A 20,204-nucleotide genomic window follows, 5' to 3' on the forward strand; every position below is an offset into this window, starting at 1 on the left:
ATTATTTTTCAGAAAATTATAAAGAACTTAAGTATCATTAATTTTTTTTTCAAGACTTTACTATCTTCTTTCATGGGAAAATCATTTTTCAAAAGGACCTAAGAAAAATTTTTATTGCCCATAAAGCCCTAGAATTTGAGGAAGGACTTGGGTTCTGCGTTCTCAACAAATGAAATAATCAAAAGACTTAAATGCCCTTAACGAAATCCTCTCCCCCTCTCGTCTCTCATTGCAATTTTTAACATTGTTTTGCCGCAACTCCATGATTTGGACAACGACGATGGATGGTCATGATTTTGATGGTGATGGCGACAAATCAGATTAAGGTGAGGTCTTCGTTTTGAAAATAGTAAAATTTTGACACCAAGATTTTTTTTTAAATATGCAAAAAGCATATTTAAGTATAAGGTACAATCCATGTAAAATTTTGACATTAGGAATTTTTGTTATAGAATATGAAAAAAGCATATTCTTTGATGAATATATGAAAAAAATTGCATTTTCTTGAAGATCGATAGCATATCATGAAAGAATATTTATAAGAGATATTCAAATATATAAAAGAAAATTGCATTCTATTGAAAAATTAATTGCATATCATAGAAAAAACATCACATATGTTTCATAGAAGATGATTTGTATATCGTGAAAGAAACATTACATATAACATATTGACACCCAAAGACCTTATGTTTTAGGGCTCAATAAATTGCCACTGAAAGACTGTGCTCCATATTGATATGAAATCATTGAAAGCGATAGACCTAACAACATATTGATAATAAATGGCCTTGCTCAATTTTTGTCTTTTGATCATTTAGGGCATTTGTGTCATTTAGCCTTCAACAATTATTGATAACAAAGGACCTCATTTTAAAAACATTCTCATGACCTTCTAAGCAATTAAATTTCTGTTTAAGTCTTTTTTAGTAATTTTCCCTTATTTCTTTATTCTTTATTATTTGTGTCATTTACTACCCTTCTTTTTGGTCGGCAATTTTAGCATTTGTGTCATTTGGCATGCAAAGCCCTGGAGCAATCTAGTCATTTCAAGTTGTGTGTCAGGGCGGAGATAAATAAATAAAAAATGACAGCATACTTAGCCTTTCACAACACAATTAAATACCTTGAAGTTCATTAACAATATAATTTATTATCGTTTTATTATACTCAATTGTCATTTGACCTTGTTTAATTATGTCAAGGAAAACCTAAGCATAATTCTCCCAAACACAAACAGCAACACACCCCCCCCCCAAAAAAAAGACCAAACCATAGCTCTTTTCTTAGTGAAAAATATTGTAATCATTAGCCAAAAAAGAATAACATGAAGTTGGCCCAGGGATCTAAAACCCGGCAACACATCAGATTTAAATCAATACAAAAAGAATGGGCAGTGTCAAAAAAAAAAATAAAGATCCACTCACAGTAAATAAAAAGTGATTCAAGTTAGGGCTTGATCATGTAGTTAACCATGGCAAAGGGCTTTCATTCGCTAGACGATGAGCAGTGTGGTATTCAATGGCAAAAATTCAGCAGTTCTTAGCAGTGCAGAGCTTCCAAAAACAAATGATGCCACATGTCACTCTCCATTATTGGCTTCTACTCTTGGGATTAAGGTTTAACTTTCATCCGTTCCTGAAGAAATCCAACATAAGCCAGTGAGGAACGATAAGGTGCCAACTAGAGCAAGCCGGATTGAATTTTCTAAGTACATGGACAATGTATATTCATCTGCAGCGTGACACAGCTCACAAATATAGCACCTTCAGCTATGTTCCTTCTTCCACTATCACAATCTGTTACCAGTTTATTTTTCAAAATCTGTCATAAAAAAGTGCCCAAATGGGATCTTTCACATCCCATAAGTGTTCCTCCATTCGAGCTTTATAAGCAGAAGCAACAGTAATTAATTGACCATTCTCTTTCACGTCGTTGTGTGCTTGTAGAATTCCTAAGCTTTATTTCTAAAATATAATGATCCACGACTTAGTGGAAGCAATATGGTTTGGTGGCAGCACTGATTTTTGGAAAGTTCCAAGAAGAGAATGAGAGGATGAAGGAAGAGAAACAACATTTGAAGAAAGATAAAATTGCTGTCATTATGCAATTTGCCGTCACAGGAACCATACTATTGGCAGGATAATACATTTTTACTGTCACAATATATATTTTTTAAAATAAGACTAGAAAACTTCATTCACAGGAATGTAACCGGGTACAGACTGTGAGGAAACTAATCTAATATTGTTTCACAATATTAGATGTTTGTAAATACAAAGATTACAATGTTGGGACCACATTTTGTATGAAAAGAATGGGACAACAGAAAAATCCTACTCACGAACACTAAAGAAAAAATAAATACTAGAGCCATTTAATAAACTTGATAAAATAATACAACAAAAGGAGTAAATAAATTCTAAATAGAGTATAGCCATCAAGTACTGCTTGAGAAAACTCAATTCATTTTTTTTTGTATCTAAATATAATTGAATTAAGAGTGTCAATGGCTAGTTGTCCTAGTGACAACACTACCTTTCTCTCTTAAAAAGGTCTTGGATTCAAACTCAGCATTGACGTGTGTTGTATACATGTATAAATGTGTGTATCTCTTTTCTTTTTTTTTTTTTTAATAAAAAGAGCTAAGTTTGGGGTAAAATTTTAAAAAGAATTGGACTAAGGGTTATTATTTCCACACCTTGTGAGCCAGAGATAGGTTGTGAGCTACATACAATCTTTGAGTTTGCATTCAAAGCTTGCTTGAGTGCTGGACTACAAGTTCTTTGATTATATCCCTTTTCCCCACAAAGTTTACACTTAAGATTTGCATTGCTTTTTTTTTTTTTTAACTTCTTTCGAGATGGTGGCTCATCTTTTTTTCTTTTACACTTTTTTATTCTAGCCCACGTATCTTTTTCATTTTATAGGCTGTAGCATAGGAGACTAGTATTCAAATATATTAACTTAGAAACAGAATAAGTTAGCAACAAAAAAGGTAGAAGAAGAATAATGCTCAAAGAAGATGCATACCAATACTTTTAGAACCGGACCAGATATTGAACCGAAAAAGTCAATGGTTCACGGTTCACATGGTTCAATCAGGTTGGACTAATGATATGCATATAATAATTTAAATATAAGAAATACATATGAAATTACTATTTAACTTAAACAAATCAAATATTTTAAGTTTATCATGACTTAACAAGCTACATGATACAAAATAATATCAAATGATTAGAAAAATTAGTCATTTTTTAAAAAAATTGATAAAATTTTTTTTTTTGAACAGTCCAGATTTTGAAAACTAAATTTGATTCTCGGTCTGACCGCCAGTTCAAAATGGCTCAACCCAGCTTAACTTCTAAAATAGTTTTTTCCTTTAAACCAAATCAAAAACTAGACTGGTTGACGGTTGGACCGGTCCAACCGTCTGGTCCGGTTTTCATAACACTAATGCATACACACATGTAAAGAAGAAAATGCATACACCTATGGAGTGGAGAGTAAAATAGAAATATAGATACTTTCAAACCTCAATTTGAATATCAGAATTGAACAAAAACACATGAGACTGATCAAAGTCATTGGTCAATGTGATAGTGAATGCGTTGGAAGCTCTATAGCGCCATCTTCACTTCGTACAACAATGAAAATAGAGACTTGCGACGTTCAAAAACACTCTTGTGTTTTCGTTTCTCCCTCAAAGTTTCTGAGTCAATGGCATTGGTATCCCCATGTATATGTCCCTCAAGCGATTTCAAAAAATGTAAGGGGTAATGTGTTTAATAAAAGAAACATGAAGGAGGAGAAATTTTTAGGCAGACCAGATACACCATATTATTTATAATTTGTTCAATGAAAACTTGACATTTAGATGATATAAAATATAAATTAATTTTGATATTAATGATAACAGAGAAAGAAATATAATAAATTAAATTTGCATTCTATTATAAGAATAAAATTAATTAAAGAATTTCATACAAAATTTTATTGAGATTACTTAAAATATTTTAATTGGATAAACTATAAATGACGTGGTGCATGAGGTTTATCAAAATATTTTCCATAAAGGAGGGAATCAAAGCGGGAAAACGTAGATACCAAATTAAAAATGAAAAGAAATTATAGGTACTGACAAAATGGTTTTATCTTTTCAATTCTACTGAAACACTCGCCTTGTGGGATAATAAATTTTATAATACAATATACTGTTAAATTTTTTATTACGTACGTACAGTGTACACAAATTACAAGAATTTAATAAACTATTATATAAATAAGTGTGATTTAAAATTTTTTTAGTTCTTTCTTTTGCATTTCATTTACTCTTTCAGTTTTATTTATAGGACAACTCTATTATTTTTGTATCTATTTTTGCCCTTTTTCCACTATCAAGTGCTAGGAATATTGTTAAATGTTGGAGTATTTTTTTTTGAAGTATGTATACTCACTTCAGTCTTTATTATATGGTAACTTCAACTATCTCATTAGAATTAAGGAGAGCAGTTAAATTATTAATTTTATCTAAACATATAATAAACTTTTAATTTTACCCCTATTTAAATGAAACATTTTTAGATTTGCACTACATTTTTTTTATTTCATAGTTAATTAATTTAAATAGGGGCAATATTAAAAAACTATAATTATACTCCATAGTGTGCCTTATAATGAAGACAAAAAAAATTTTTAAAAAATGCCCTATGATAGGGACCAGAATGAGTATTTAATAGGGTTAAAGTTAGAAACTTGTAAATTTTTTATATATAATTAATGAATTTTAAGGTTTTTTTATTTTAATTAAATATGATAGAAATGACTTATAAATAAATGAAAGAATATATATTAAAAAAATTTCCTACCTTCTATTTTTAATAAATTGAACTCACTAGAATTTTTTTCCTCACTATTTTTTTATATTATAATTAGGAGTTAATATCACGTCTATTGTCTATGTGTACGAGGACAAAATCTAGTTTGAACAAAAATACTTAGATATATGATAATTTGGATTCAGGTATATTTTTATTTTAAAGTATTTTTTAAAGCACTAATCAACCTAAAATTAAAGAGGAATAAAGTTGTCTATAATATAAAGTCTTAAATTGAGAGTGAATTGGTAAATTGAAAGTTAGTAAATGTGAAAAATTTTAAAACTTAGATGGTAAGTTTGTGGCATTTGAAAAAAATAATTAAGAAGAGATCATCAAATCACCATCGCCAATGGTAGTGACTATAAATAATTAAGAAATGTTAAGAATAAAAGAACAAATTGACCCCTAAATTGTACTCTTTTGAAACTGAAATATAAGTCATAATAAACTAATTCAAGATTTATAAATAATATTAGTTGAAATCTTAAATTTTTAAAACTGTTCACATCTTTTTATTTACATTCGTCATATATCTTATATAAAAGCCTTGATAATAATAATTAAAATTTCAATGCATGATTTGTTTTTTTTTTGAAAAAAATAATAAATGACATAAGGATAGAGTTAGAAAAATAAATATAAAAGTTATCTCATGCTTTATATTTTCGACCAAATAGGTTTCTAGAAAATGCTTCATATTGTGGTTCAGAGTGAGTAAGTCTAGAAGCATCTGATACTCTAAACTCATTTTTTATATAATGTTCATCTTCAACTTGTGAAAATAGTATAATTTGACCCCTATCATAAATAAAAATTGACTTTAATCGTTAATTAATCAAAAAATAAAATAAAAAAGGACTTCAAAAATTACATATAAGGATAAAAAAGAAATTATTGATTCATTTATATAATTTTTGAAATCTTTTCCTAATCAACCAATAGCCAAAGTTAAGTTTTGCAATGATAAGAGTCAAATTACACCGTTTTCAAAATTTTAAAGAAAATATTATACAAAAATTGAGTTTCACGTTTTAGATGCTCTTAAACTTACTCCCTCTGTCCCTATATATAAAAGATCCTCTAGAACCTTTTTTTTTTAATCCATAAATATAAGAAATTGTTAACATATTTTTTTAATAAATAGACCATTATACCATTATTAAATTGAAAAGAGAAAAGAGTATGTACTCTTATTAATTTACTTTAAAAGGAGAGAATCATTTTTTATGTAGAATAATTAGGGGCAAAATTGAAATGTTGATGTGCTTTTAATTAAATAACTAAGTTTTATTGTTTACGTGATTCAATTAAAAACATCTTATATGTAGAGACAACTAGAGCAATAATTTAGGAGAAATATTAAATTTTAATAATAATAATTTAGTTGTCAGTTTTTTTTTTTTGGTACAAAGGAGGGCCTAGACCCGAAAATACATAAACTTTATAAATCAATTATACATTAGTTTAATTTATAAATCAATTAATATAAAAAAAGAAAACACCTCCACTTACAAATTTTTGTTACGACAGTTGAATTATAAATTCATGAAGAACAATTTGATAATTTTCCAGGACAAGCAAATTATCGCACTACTTTAATTTACAAGTCAATTAACGCAAAAGTAATATTCGCTTGTAAATTTTAAATACACAAGTTAATTTTTATTTAGAGAATTTATTTACAATTTTTCTCCTTGCAAACAGTTAAATTCATGGAAGTTTAATGGATAGATAAAATTACTCCAATTTCAAGACTTGAATCGCTACCTTGCATCACCGTTTTGAGTTTAGTGACCGGTGCTCTTACAAAATATTTTACAAACAAAAATGCACCTTACTCCTAATAGATATTTGGACAACCAAACACTCAATATATGATATTTAAAAAAAAATTCAACAGAACGAATATAAATATCCATTTTGTGGGATAATCGAACATTTGTATCTTTTCTTCAATTTACTAACAAAACGAAAATTCACAAGCATGCACATGTGAAAGCAAAGACAGAAACCACTCTAATTTTTCACGCATAAAAATCCTAAATGTATGAAAAATCAGTCAACGAGCAGTTGAGCATGATCAAAATCATCCCCTCTTCCACAATATCAAAATGATCAAAGACCTCATTATGAACAATTGGATCATCTCTTATCTAGAGTTAGAAAATGGGCAGGCTTGACTTATATAAACCTAGCTTAGGCACATACGCCCTTGTTATCTCAATTAGTCGTTTTCTTAACACACACGCACACACACAAAAGACAACATTAATAGTCAGTTTTTAGTTTAACGTAATGTCTTTTGTTTTTTTGTTTTTTGTTTTTCCTGGCCAACCGAAATTTCATAAAGCAAACATCAAAGTCTTCTGACAGTCATGATGAAAGCCATAAGCCAGCAAAGCGAAGGCATTAGAAAATGCACTGACAGTAAAAACAAATTAGCCTATTCCTTCTTGTTCATCATCAATAAAAGGTGAAGGACATGATGCAGAGTTGACCTTTAAATCCTAAGCAAGAATCAGTGAAAGAGGAGGTGGAAGGGTGAAGATCCAACCTGGTAAATCCATGTCCTTTGAAGCTATGGCAGCAAGCCAGTCAGCGGTGGAGTTCCCATTGTGCTTGATGAAGGAGAAACTAATATTGCTAAGGTTACTAATATGAGCAAGAAGATCAGCAGCAGGACCATGACTCAACCAATTCAGAGAGCTAATATTATTAGAAGTATTTACTTTGCAAAGCACTAGGCAATCTCATTCAGCTGTCACTGGGATGTTTCTGAAGGTAGAAGCAATGTCAATAGCACAAGAGCAAGCCAGAATTTCAGCCACAAGACCATTAGGAACAGAAAATCTCTCCTTCCAGTCTTTGACAAAATGGCCTTCATGGTCCTGTCACCATTAATCTTTAGTTCCCCTCTGTTAGAAGGATTCCAATTGACAGCAAAGGGTTCACACTTAGGACCCTCTTGTACATCAGTATTATTAGCATTCCAAAACTCTGATGAAGCAAAGTTTGTATTATCTACCACAAAAACAAGATTAAGTTCTGCAGCAGAGAAAACAGCAGCACGTCTCATCTTTCAAATGTTCCAACATAGCATGCCAATATAGGCCTTTCCCAGGTCATCCAAGAAGCTGTTATGCAAAAACATAGATTCACACCATTTTTCAACAGAAGAGACGTGGATACAGGATAGGGTCAATACGAAGAGACAATTGACAGCCATACCAGATGGGGGTTGGAGCACATTATCAAATATAGAGTGTTATAATGTTCTATTGGTAGCAAGTGATTGGTTAAGAGCTCTCCATAGAAAGTGCTTTGCTTGGGGGGAAGACTTCAAGTGCCATATACAGTCCCACAAAGCATTCGGAATTAGATAAGACGAGCTTGGAGCAGAATTGATGCCCACTCAAAGCAAGGAAAATTAATTCACAGAGTATGGATGCCCACTCAAAAGCAAGGCAAATTGATTCACTATGGGATATTCATTTTCCCAAAGCTAGCAGCCCACAATAACAGCACCAAAATAAATCCATCTTGAAATTATTCCAACACCCTCAAATTTTCTTTCTTTCATTGCTAGAAAATATCTATCAAATGCTAAAGTTATTAAAAAATTACACGAGTGAGACAAAACATAAGCTTCCACCTCTTGGTCAAACATTTCATAGGCATATTACAGAAGTATACAAAATTAAACAGACTAAAGTCTAGTCATTACTTATGAAGGGTTAATGGATACATGAAGGGTTGTTGTCAAGTTCTTTAAGTAGTTCAACGATCCTCATACTCCCATGTCCCTACGAAGTTCAGTCATTCTTTTTCACCTAATCTAGCAAAAAATGATAATAATTTCAGATCACAACATCAAATAAATTATCACCTTAGCTATAGTTAACATTAATAACAAAAGACCAATGCATGAGCAACAACTGAGATACACCTAAGAGTTGATAAATCAAATTAGTAAGAAGGAAGGAACAAAGTTATGTTAAGCTGAAAAAAATGACATCCTATAACCACAAAAAGTCAAAATTATATATATAATTACATACATACATACAGATATAAATATCAAACATAAGATTTAAACAAAACATATGCAATTAAAGCTGACCATTAGATAGTCCACAAAATTTACTTAAATGATCAAATGTGTTTACTATTACAATAAAGTTCATCACGAACATGGCTATCAATTATTAACAATTAAATAGATGTGGAGAAAACCATCTAACCTTCTTTCATCACTATAGGAGACCTCTAGTGAACATTTCATCCAGAAGATCCTTGGCCTTACCAATCCCACCCTTTTCCAAAAGATGTCTAATAATTGTATCAAAAGTTACAAAATTAGGCGAGCATCTAGAGGCTTTGCTAGCCTACCAAACTAGGTTTGACCTAGTCATTTTAGGACATGCTAGGTCAGGCCTAGGATTTTTTTTTTTCCTTAAAAAAAAGCCCCAAACCAGGCTAACTAGTCTGCTTTTTTTATTTCAATGAGAAATATGGTAATCATTAATGAAAAAGAATTACATAATGTTAGCCCAAGGAGTTAACACCCAGGTATACATCATATTTATATCAATACAAAACGAATGGGGAGAGAAGCACCAAAAAATTAAGATCCACTCGCAGTAAGCAAAAGGTGATTGAAGATAGAGGACTTGAGGAGCAATGGCAAAGGACTTGTTATCACTAGATGATGAGCAGGGTGGGAATCATTGGCAAAATTTCTGCAGATCTTAGCAGTGCAGAGCTTCCAACAAATGATGCCAAAACGTTACCCTTCAATTACAAACAAGTTTCAGTTTGATCATTACAAGGAGGAGCGGTATTTGAAAACTTCAACGAGAGCTTTGGGGAAGTCTACGTTAAAATGAACCCCAATTCCATTGACCATCAGCATCAACAAAATCAGCAATGGGCTTTGAAGCTATGGCCTCAAAAATGGGGGCGCAGTATGGAAGCTTAAGTGGGCCAAGGTCACCAACTCAGTTGTCATTCCTAAAAGGCATGTCTTTCCCATACAGGGTTTCCCTAACATCCCCAGATCAACTTCCTCCAAGATCTTCATTAGATTTCTCCAAAAATGAGAGCACGACGAGCATTTTAAGCTTGCTTCTGTTGGCTAAAGACCAGCCTATATTTCTCTTAGAGACACAGGACCCAAAGAGCGTCAGAATTAGAGATCAGGTTTTAAGCTAATTTAACCAAGAAACATGAGTTTTGGCGCTCAATATCATATGCCTCCATGTTCTTTCGGTTGATAAAGATCTTCCCACTTCATGAGACTCACTTCTTGTGAGACTCAATATCTTTAAGCTAATTTAACCAAGAAACATGAGTTTTGGCTCTCAATATCATACGCCTCCATGTTCTTTGGGTTGATAAAGATCTTCCTCCCACTCCATGAGACTCACTTTCTTGTGAGACTCAATATCCTTTAGCCCAAAGCCCCCATTCACATATACCCCAGCCACTCATTAATTATTCGTCAGCCATTCACATTCCCCTTCTTCCATCTTCCTCTGGTGCTGAGTCCAACATGAATATCCCATGCTACCAATCTTCCCATGCTGCATCACCTGGCAGAAACCTTTAAAAGTGCATCCCATTACAAGAACAACAAAAACTGGTCAACTCATTCTATTAATTAAACTCCGAAGTGAGAAAAAAGAGAGAGACTACAAGACAAATAAATAATCTATGAAGTCAAATTTTCTAGAAAATATCAAAGAAAGAGCAGCTTGTTGCATGGGCTATAATTTATAGGAGTAGCTATGAGTAATGATCGCACCGAACTCTCCAAGCATTGAACAGTGTCAAACAGAACAATCTTACGAATAGGAAGATAATTACTTCACAGTTCACTACAATAAGTGATACAACATCCAAGAAAAACAAATGTAGAGCATTCAAGCAGACTTCTAAATGCCTTATAGACTATCAACATGATAGCATGCAAAAAGCAGTAATTAGTGGGTGGGAAATGGAACTTATTCACATGATAACATTCCTGAAGCAAGAAAATTACTGGAAAAGATCTTTCACAGTTCTCCTGCTTACCTAATATATGCTACGGACAAAAAGAGGAAGAAGAAGAAGAAGAAGAAGAAAAAATATTATTATGGACGAAGTAAGAAGCCACTGCTCTGGGAGCCAGCAATTAATCTTGCAAGATTCAGACTCTTCTGATTATAATAATGATACTTTGAGTTATTGGTACTTTCATTTTTCATGCATTAAAGTCCAATTCCAGGACCAAATAAATGATACCAACTTCTACTAACAGTCTCCGCATGATTTGGAAAAAGCAAAATATGGACATTAACATATCAAAGGAGACAAAATTTAAGAAGCAATCAACAAAAAGACAGCACGAGTAAAAACATCTACACTTTATCTATGGTCAATTGCTATGCATGACTGAAGGACATCTAAAGCCAAAACACATGTCCAACATAATAGCACCTTTCCCCTAGAATCATATAGTATTGGCACCAACAAACACGAAAACAAGAAAAATCAATGCAATATTGGATATTCATTTGTCCAACATAATAGCACCTTTCCCCTAGAATCATATAGTATGGCACCAACAAACACGAAAACAAGAAAAATCAATGCAATATTGGATATTCATTTTGCAAAAGTTAGCATCCCACAATAACAAGTTGAACCCATCTCATATTATTCTGTATTTTGCAAAAAATACAATAAATTTGCTTTCTTTTATAGGTAGCAAATATCAATAAGATGCTTGAGGTTCTTAAGAAATCATGGATGAGTAAGAGTCAAACATCAGCTCCCAAAAGTAGAAACTTCCACAACTTGGTATGGTGACATCATTAATATGAGTTTAGCAATCTTGTTAAGTTTGTAAAGCACAAAGAACTCTTACGGCCTGAGACCATACATGTAAAAGCACCACACAATAGATTTTGTATAAAATAACATGCCTATGAGTTCATAAATCAAAGTGGAGCCATAAAGAAAAAACAAAGTCATGTTAAGCCAAAAAAGAAAAACATCTTAACAACTAGTACCAACGAAAAGTGAAAAAAAAAAAAAAACAAAAATACAACAAACATGATTTAACAATAACAGATGATTGAAGCCAGCCATCATATAGTCCACAAAGTTTATTTAAATTAAACAAATTTGTTAACTTTTACAATAAATTTTATCACTGAGTATCAACTATCACTAATCAAATAGATTTGGACCAAGTATCTCACCTTCTTTTATTGCTTTAGGAGACCACTAGCGGACATTTCATCAGGAAAATCCTTTGCCTTATTATTCCCACCCTTTTCCAAAAGAGTTCTAATAATTGTATCGAGAGTTACTAAATTCAGTGAGTACCCATTCTCTTTCATTTTATAGAGCATTGCCTTTGCCTCATCAAACAAGCCCTCATTACACAGCCCGTTGATCATAGCAGTATATGCATGAACATCCAAAGAAAGACCACTGACCAAAAGATACTGAAAAATCCGTCATGCGTCATTTAGTCTATTACCTTTGCACAAACCATCTATAAGTATGGTATATGTGTATATATTAGGCTGAATTCTTTAGTCAACAATTCACTTAAATAATGCAATTGCTTGATCAAGATAATGACTTTTACACAAGCCATCTAACAAGATACTGAAAAATATTATATTTGGGACATGTCCTCTATCACGCATCTCATAGATAATATTTTGCACACGCGACAATTTTCCAGATTTGCACAATCCGTCAACAAGAGAGTTATAGGTGACCATATTGGGAATCAAATTTTTGCATTTCATTTCTTTAAAGAGATCCAAGGCATCATCAACCATCTTGATTTTACAGAGTCCATTGATCAAAATATTATAACTAAAATCATCAGGAGTCAAACCATTTTTGACCATCTTATTGAACAATTCTCTTGACTTCTTAACATTATTGATCCAGCAGTACTCATCCATTAAAGTGTTGTAAATAACTACATTGGGTTTTATACCGTGCTTTATCATCATGCCAACAACAGCTTCAGCTTTGTTAACACTTCCTTCCTTACAAAATGCATCGACTAATATATTAAAAGTATAAACATTAGGATTGATGCCTTCAAGTCTCATTTGATTAAACAACTTTGCTGTTTCTGGCCATTTATCCATACAACACCAACCATTTATCAGGGAGGTGTAAGTGACAAAATTAGGAGATATTCCATGACCAATTATTTCATGAAATAAATCACTCGCTTCTATGACGAGTCATTCCTTGCAAAAGCCATCAATAATTGTATTATACATAACTAAACTAGGCTTAACCCGCCCTCTGGCCATCTTCTGTAGAAGTTTGACAGCACATCTTGTTTTCCCTGTTTTGCATAGCCCATTGACGAGGGTGCCGTAACTAATCTCATTTAAGTTAAAACCGTTTTGCTATCAGATCATCATAAAAATCTAAGGCCTTCCCGACGTCATCATTGATGCAAAGGCCCTTCATCATTTTTTTAGGCCAAGTTTTTCCTCCTTTTTATTCACTCTGTTGTGTTTACTTCGTTAAACATGTTAGCCCCTGCACTTTTTGAAATCACTTGGAGGGACTTACAGAACATAGATGGCATTAACTTCGGACCCTTGAAACGTTCAAACTTCAAAGGCAACATAATGCAATAAGGGATCATCATTTACTGGAGAGTTTCACCCCTTCATTCAACATAAAACAAGATGGCAATTAGGGATCTCAGTTCACTGAAGAGAATGGTTTTAGACATTAGGAATTTGAGTTACGGAGAAAGCAATTGGGTGCTTCAACTTCTTCAAGTGATTGGGCGATTTGACTTTGTCTTCATGTGACAAGCCAATCTCATTCACCAAAAAGAGAACATGCAATTTAGAACACGTAAGTTTGTCTCTTTATTTTTAAAGTACATCTCCATCGATCCAAGGAATAGGATTCAAATGGTAGCTTGGTGATTACTTCCTATAAGTGTTTTTCGTAATGCATGCTTGCTTTGATTCTTCTGTAATAGAACATTTGATGCCCGAACTACATCTATGTTCAAATGGCTGTTGTGAATTTAATAGGTTATAGTGTAATTTTATGCACTTCATAGTTATAGTGTAATTTCATTTCAGGATAATAACAACTTGGTGTATTTTGACAGGTTCACTTGTTGAATTTTCTTCTCTTGGAAATGGTTTCCTCTCTAGATGGGCCGTAACCCCAAACACATATTTTGATTTCGTGTCTAACACTTGAAACTTACTGCATCGGTGAAGACTTTCCACTAATATTGATTTTCCAAATGGTAATTTTTCCTAGCACCTTTGGAAATCAGGTAATCCGTATAGCATTTGTTGTTGCTGCAATACTCATTTCAGACTCACTCTCAATTTTATTATTCATTGTGCGTGCAATACTTAGTTATATCAAGCTACACATGCACACTAATTAATTGACCATTCTCTTTCATGTTGTTGTATGCTTGTAGAACTCCTAAGCTTTTATTTCTAAAATATAATGATCCACAACTTAGTGGAAGCAATTTGGTTTGGTGGCAGCACTGATTTTGGAAAGTTCCAAGAAGGGGAATTATTAAATTTTAATAATTAAATTATTAAATTAATATAAAAATAATAATAAGGGGAATTATTAAATTTTAATAATAATAATAATAATTTAGTTGTCAATTTTTTTTGTGGGTACAAAGGAGGGCCTAGACCCGAAAATATATAAACTTTATAAATCAATTATACATTAGTTTAACTTATAAATCAATTAACATAAAAAAAAAACACCTCCACTTACAAATTTTTTTACGCCAGCTGAATTATAAATTTATGAAGGACAATTTGATAATTTTTCAGGACATGCAAATTATCGCACTACTTTAATTTACAAGTTAATTAATGCAAAAGTAATATTCACTTGTAAATTTTAAATACATAAGTTAGTTTTTATTTAGAGAATTTATTTACAATTTTTCCTCTTGCAAACAGTTAAATTCATGGAAGTTTAATGGATAGATAAAATTAATCCAATTTCAAGACTTGAATCGCTACATTGCATCACCGTTTTGAGTTTAGTGACCGGTGCTCTTACAAAAATATTTTACAAACAAAAATGCATCTCACTCCTAATAAATATTTGGACAACCAAAGACTCAATATATGATATTTAAAAAAAAAATCAACACAACGAATATAAAAATCCATTTTGTGGGATAATTGAACATTAGTATCTTTTCTTCAATTTACTAACAAAAACGAAAATTCACAAGCATGCATATGTGAAAGCAAAGATAGAAACCACTTTAATTTTTCACGCATAAAAATCCTAAATGTATGAAAAATCAGTCAACGAGCAGTTGAGCATGATCAAAATCAACCCCTCATCAACAATATCAAAATGATCAAAGGCCTCATTATGAACAATTGGATCATCTCTTATCTAGATCAAGAAAATGGGCAGGCTTGACCTATATAAACCTGGCTTAGGCACATAAGCCCTTGTTATCTCAATTAGTCATTTTCTTCACACACACACACACACACACACAAAGACAACATTAATAGTCAGTTTTTAGTTTAACGCAATGTTCTTTTTTTTTTCCCTGGCCAACCGAAATTTCATTCATAAAGCAAACATCGAAGTCTTTTGACAGTCATGACTAAAGCCATAAGCCAGCAAGGCGAAGGCATTAGAAAATGCACTGACAGTAAAACAAATTAGCCTATTCCTTCTTGTTCATTATCAATAAAAGGTGAAGGACATGATGCAGAGTTGGCCTTTAAATCCTAAGCATAAACCAGTTAAAGAGGAGGTGGAAGGGTGAAGATCCAACCTGGTAAATCCATGTCCTTTGAAGCTATGGCAGCAAGCCAGTCAGCGGTGGAGTTCCCATTGTGCTTGATGAAGGAGAAACTAATATTGCTAAGGTTACTAATATGAGCAAGAAGATCAGCAGCAGGACCATGACTCAACCAATTCAGAGAGCTAATATTATTAGAAGTAATTACTTTGTAAAGCTCTAGGCAATCTCAATCAGCTGTCACTGGGATGTTTCTGAAGGTAGAAGCAATGTCAATAGCACAAGAGCAAGCCAGAATTTCAGCCACAAGACCATTAGGAACAGCAAATCTCTCCTTCCAGTCTTTGACAAAATGGCCTTCATGGTCCTGTCACCATTAATCTTGAGTTCCCCTCTGTTAGAAGGATTCCAATTGACAGCAAAAGGGTCACACTTAGGACCCTCTTGAACATCAGTATTATTAGCATTCCAAAACTCTGATGAAGCAAAGTTTGTATTATCTACCACAAAAACAAGATTAAGTTCTGCAGCAGAGAAAACAGCAGCACGCCTCATCTTTCAAATGTTCCCACATAGCATGGCAATATAGACCTTTCCCAGGTCATCCAAGAAGCTGTTATGCAAAAACACATACTCACACTATATTTCAAAAGAAGAGACCTGGATTGGGTCCATGCGAAGAGATAATGGACAGCCATACCAAATGGGTTTAGCCCAATTGCAGAGAAGGTGCTCAATAGTCTCAGGTGCTTCTTCACATAAAGGGCAGATGGGATTTGGAGCACATTTTCTAATATAGAGTGTTTTATTGGTAGCACGTGATTGGTTAAGAGCTCTCCATAGAAAGTGATTTAATTGGGGAGGAGACTTCAAGTGCCATATACAATGCCACAAAGCATTCAGAATGAGATAAGAGAGCTTGAAAAGCGAGGCAAATTGACTCACTATGGGATATTCATTTTCCCAAAGCTAGCAGCCCACAATAACAGCACCAAAATAAATCCATCTTGAAATTATTCCAACACCCTCAAATTTTCTTTCTTTCATTGCTAGAAAATCTCTATCAAATGCTAAAGTTATTAAAGAATTATACGAGTAAGAGACAAAACATAAGCTTCCACCTCTGGGTCAAACATTTCATAGGCATATTACAGAAGTATACAAAATTCAACAGACTAAAGTCTAGTCATTACTTATGAAGGGTTAATGGATACATGAAGGGTTGTTGTCAAGTGCTTTAAGTAGTTCAACGATCCTCATACTCCCATCCTAGGTTAGGCCTAAGATTTTTTTTTTTTTAAAGGAAAAAAAAGCCCTAAACCAGGCTAGCTACTCTGCCTTTTTTTTCCCCCAATGAGAAATACGGTAATCATTACTGAAAAAAGAATTACATAATGTTAGCCCAAGGAATTAAAACTTGGGTATACATCATAATTAAATCAATACAGAAGGAATGGGGAGAGGAGCAACAAAAAAATAAGATCCACTCACAGTAAGCAAAAAGTGATTGAAGATAGAGGCCTTGATGAGCCATGGCAAGGGATTTGTTATCACTAGATGATGAGCAGTGTGGCAATCATTGGCAAAATTTCTACAGTCTTTAACAGTGCAGAGCATCCAACAAATGAGGCCAGAATGTTACTCTCCAATTACAGACAAGTTTCAGTTTGATCGTTACAAGGAGGAGGGATATTTGAAAACTTTACAAGAGCTTTGGGGAAGTCTATGTTGAAATGAACCCCTATTCCATTGATCATCAGCATCAACAAAATCAGCAATGGGCTTTGAAGCTTTGGCATCATCAAAAATAGGGGCGAAGTATGGAAGCTTAAGTGGGCCAAGGTCACCAACCCAGTTGTCATTCCTAAAATGCATGTCTTTCCCATTACAGGGTTCCCCTAATATCCCCAGATCAACTTCCTCCAAGATCTTCATTAGATTTCTCCGAAAATGAGAGCACGAGGAACATTTAAGCTTGCTTCTGTTTGCTAAAGGCCAGCATATATTTCTCTCGGAGACACAGGACCCAAAGAGCATCAGAATTAGAGATCAGGTTTTAAGCTAATTTAACCAAGAAACATGAGTTTTGGCTCTCAATATCATACGCCTCCATGCTCTTTGGGTTGACAAAGATCTTCTTCCCAATTCATGAGGCTCACTTTCTTGTGAGACTCAATATCCTTTAGCCCAAAGCCTCCATTCACATATACCCCAGCCACTCATTAATTGTTCGTCAGCCATTCACATTCCCCTTCTTCCATCTTCCTCTGGTGCTGAGTCCAACATGAATATCCCATGCTACCAATCTTCCCATGCTGCATCACCTGGCAGAAACCTTTAAAAGTGCATCCAATTACAAGAACAACAAAAACGGGTCAACTCCTTCTATTAGTCAAACTCCGAAGTGAGAAAAAAGAGAGAGACTACAAGACAAATAAATAATCTATTAAGTCAAATTTTCTAGAAAATATCAAAGAAAGAGCAGCTTGTTGCATAGGCTATAAATTTATAGGAGTAGCTATGAGTAATGATCGCACCGAACTCTCCAAGCATTGAACAGTGTCAAACAGCATCAAGCGGACTTCTAAATGCCATATAGACTATCAACATGATAGCATGCAAAAAGCACTAATTAGTGGGTGGGAAATGGAACTTATTCACATGATAACATTTCTAAAGCAAGAAAATTAATGAAAAAGATCTTTCACAGTTCTCTTGCTTCCCTAATATATGCTACGGACAAAAAGAAGAAGAAGAATATAAAATATTATTATGGACCAGGTAAGAAGCCGCTGCCACAGGAGCCAGCAATTAATCTTGCAAGATTCAGACTCTTCTGATTATAATAATGCTACTTTGAGTCATTGGTACTTTCATTTTTCATGCATTACAATCCAATTCCAGGACCAAATAAAAGATACCAACTTCTACTAACAGTCTCCGCATGATTTGGAAAAGCAAAATATGGACATTAACATATCAAAGGAGACAAAATTTAAGAAGCAATCAACAAAAAGACAGCACGACTAAACACATCTACACTTTATCTATGGTCAATTGCTATGTATGACCGAAGGACATCTAAAGCCAAAACACATGTCCAACATAATAGCACCTTTCCCCTAGAATCATATAGTATTGGCACCAACAAACACGAAAACAAGAAAAAATCAATGCAATATTGGATATTCATTTTGCGAAAGTTAGCATCCCACAATAACAAGTTGAACCCATCTCAATATTATCCTGTATTTTGCAAAAAATACAATAAATTTGCTTTCTTTCATAGTTAGCAAGTATCAATAAGATGCTTGAGGTTCTTAAGAAATCATGCATGAGTAAGAGTCAAAACGTCAGCTCCCAAAAGTAGAAACTTTCACAACTTGGTATGGTGACATCATTAATATCAGTTTATCAATATTGTTAAGTTTGTAAAGCACAAATAACTCTTTCGGCCTGAGACCATAGATGTAAAAGCACCACACAATAGATTTTGTATAAAATAACATGCCTATGAGTTCATAAATCAAAGTGGAGACATAAACAAAAAACAAAGCCATGTTAAGCCAAAAAAGAAAAACATCTTGACAACTAGTACCAACGAAAAGTGAAAAAACAAAAAAACAGCAAACATGATTTAACAATAACAGACGATTGAAGCAAGCCATCATATAGTCCACAAAGTTTATTTAAATTAAGAAATTTGTTAACTATTGCAATAAATTTTATCACTGAGTATCAACTATCACCATTCACCAATCAAATGGATTTGGATCAAAGTATCTAACCTTTTTTATCGCTTTAGGAGACCTCTAGCGAACATTTCATCAAGAAAATCCTTTGCCTTATCATTCTCACCCTTTTCCAAAAGAGGTCTAATAATTGTATCAAAAGTTACTAAATTCGGTGAGCACCCATTCTCTTTCATTTTATAGAGCATTGCCTTTGCCTCATCAAACAAGCCCTCATTACACAGTCCATTGATCATAGCAGTATATGCCTGAACGTCTAAAGGAAGACCACTAACCAAAAGATATTGGAAAATTCATTGTGCGTCATTTAGTCTATTACCTTGCACAAACCATCTATAAGAATGGTATATGTGCATATATTAGGCTGAATTCTTTGGTCAACAATTTGTTTAAATAATGCAATTGCCTGATCAAGATAATGACTTTTACACAAGCCATCCAATAAGATACTATAAAATATTATATTTGGGACGTGGCCTCTATCACGTATCTCATAGATAATATCCTGCACGCTCAACAATTTGCCTGATTTGCATAATCCATCAACAAGAGAGCTATAGGTAACCATATTGGGAATCAAATTTTTGTGTTTCATTTCTTTGAAGAGATCCAAGGCATCATCAACCATCTTGATTTTACAGAGTCCATTGATCAAAATACTATAACTAAAATCATCAGGAGTCAAACCACTCTTGACCATCTCATCGAACAATTCTCTTGACTCCTTAACATTATTGATCCAACAGTACCCATCCATTAAAGTGT

At 33.2% G+C, this 20,204-nt stretch overlaps 1 pseudogene; it reads right to left on the reverse strand.

The window, feature by feature from the left end:
* Positions 1–8,370: 8,370 nt before the first annotated feature.
* On the reverse strand, positions 8,371–20,199 carry LOC129322462 (uncharacterized; annotated as a pseudogene).
* Between the last annotated feature and the right edge of the window lie 5 nt (positions 20,200–20,204).

This window comes from Prosopis cineraria, unplaced genomic scaffold (assembly GCF_029017545.1).
Source record: "Prosopis cineraria cultivar Desert tree isolate PC_DT_omini unplaced genomic scaffold, ASM2901754v1 PC10, whole genome shotgun sequence".
NCBI lineage: Eukaryota > Viridiplantae > Streptophyta > Magnoliopsida > Fabales > Fabaceae > Prosopis > Prosopis cineraria.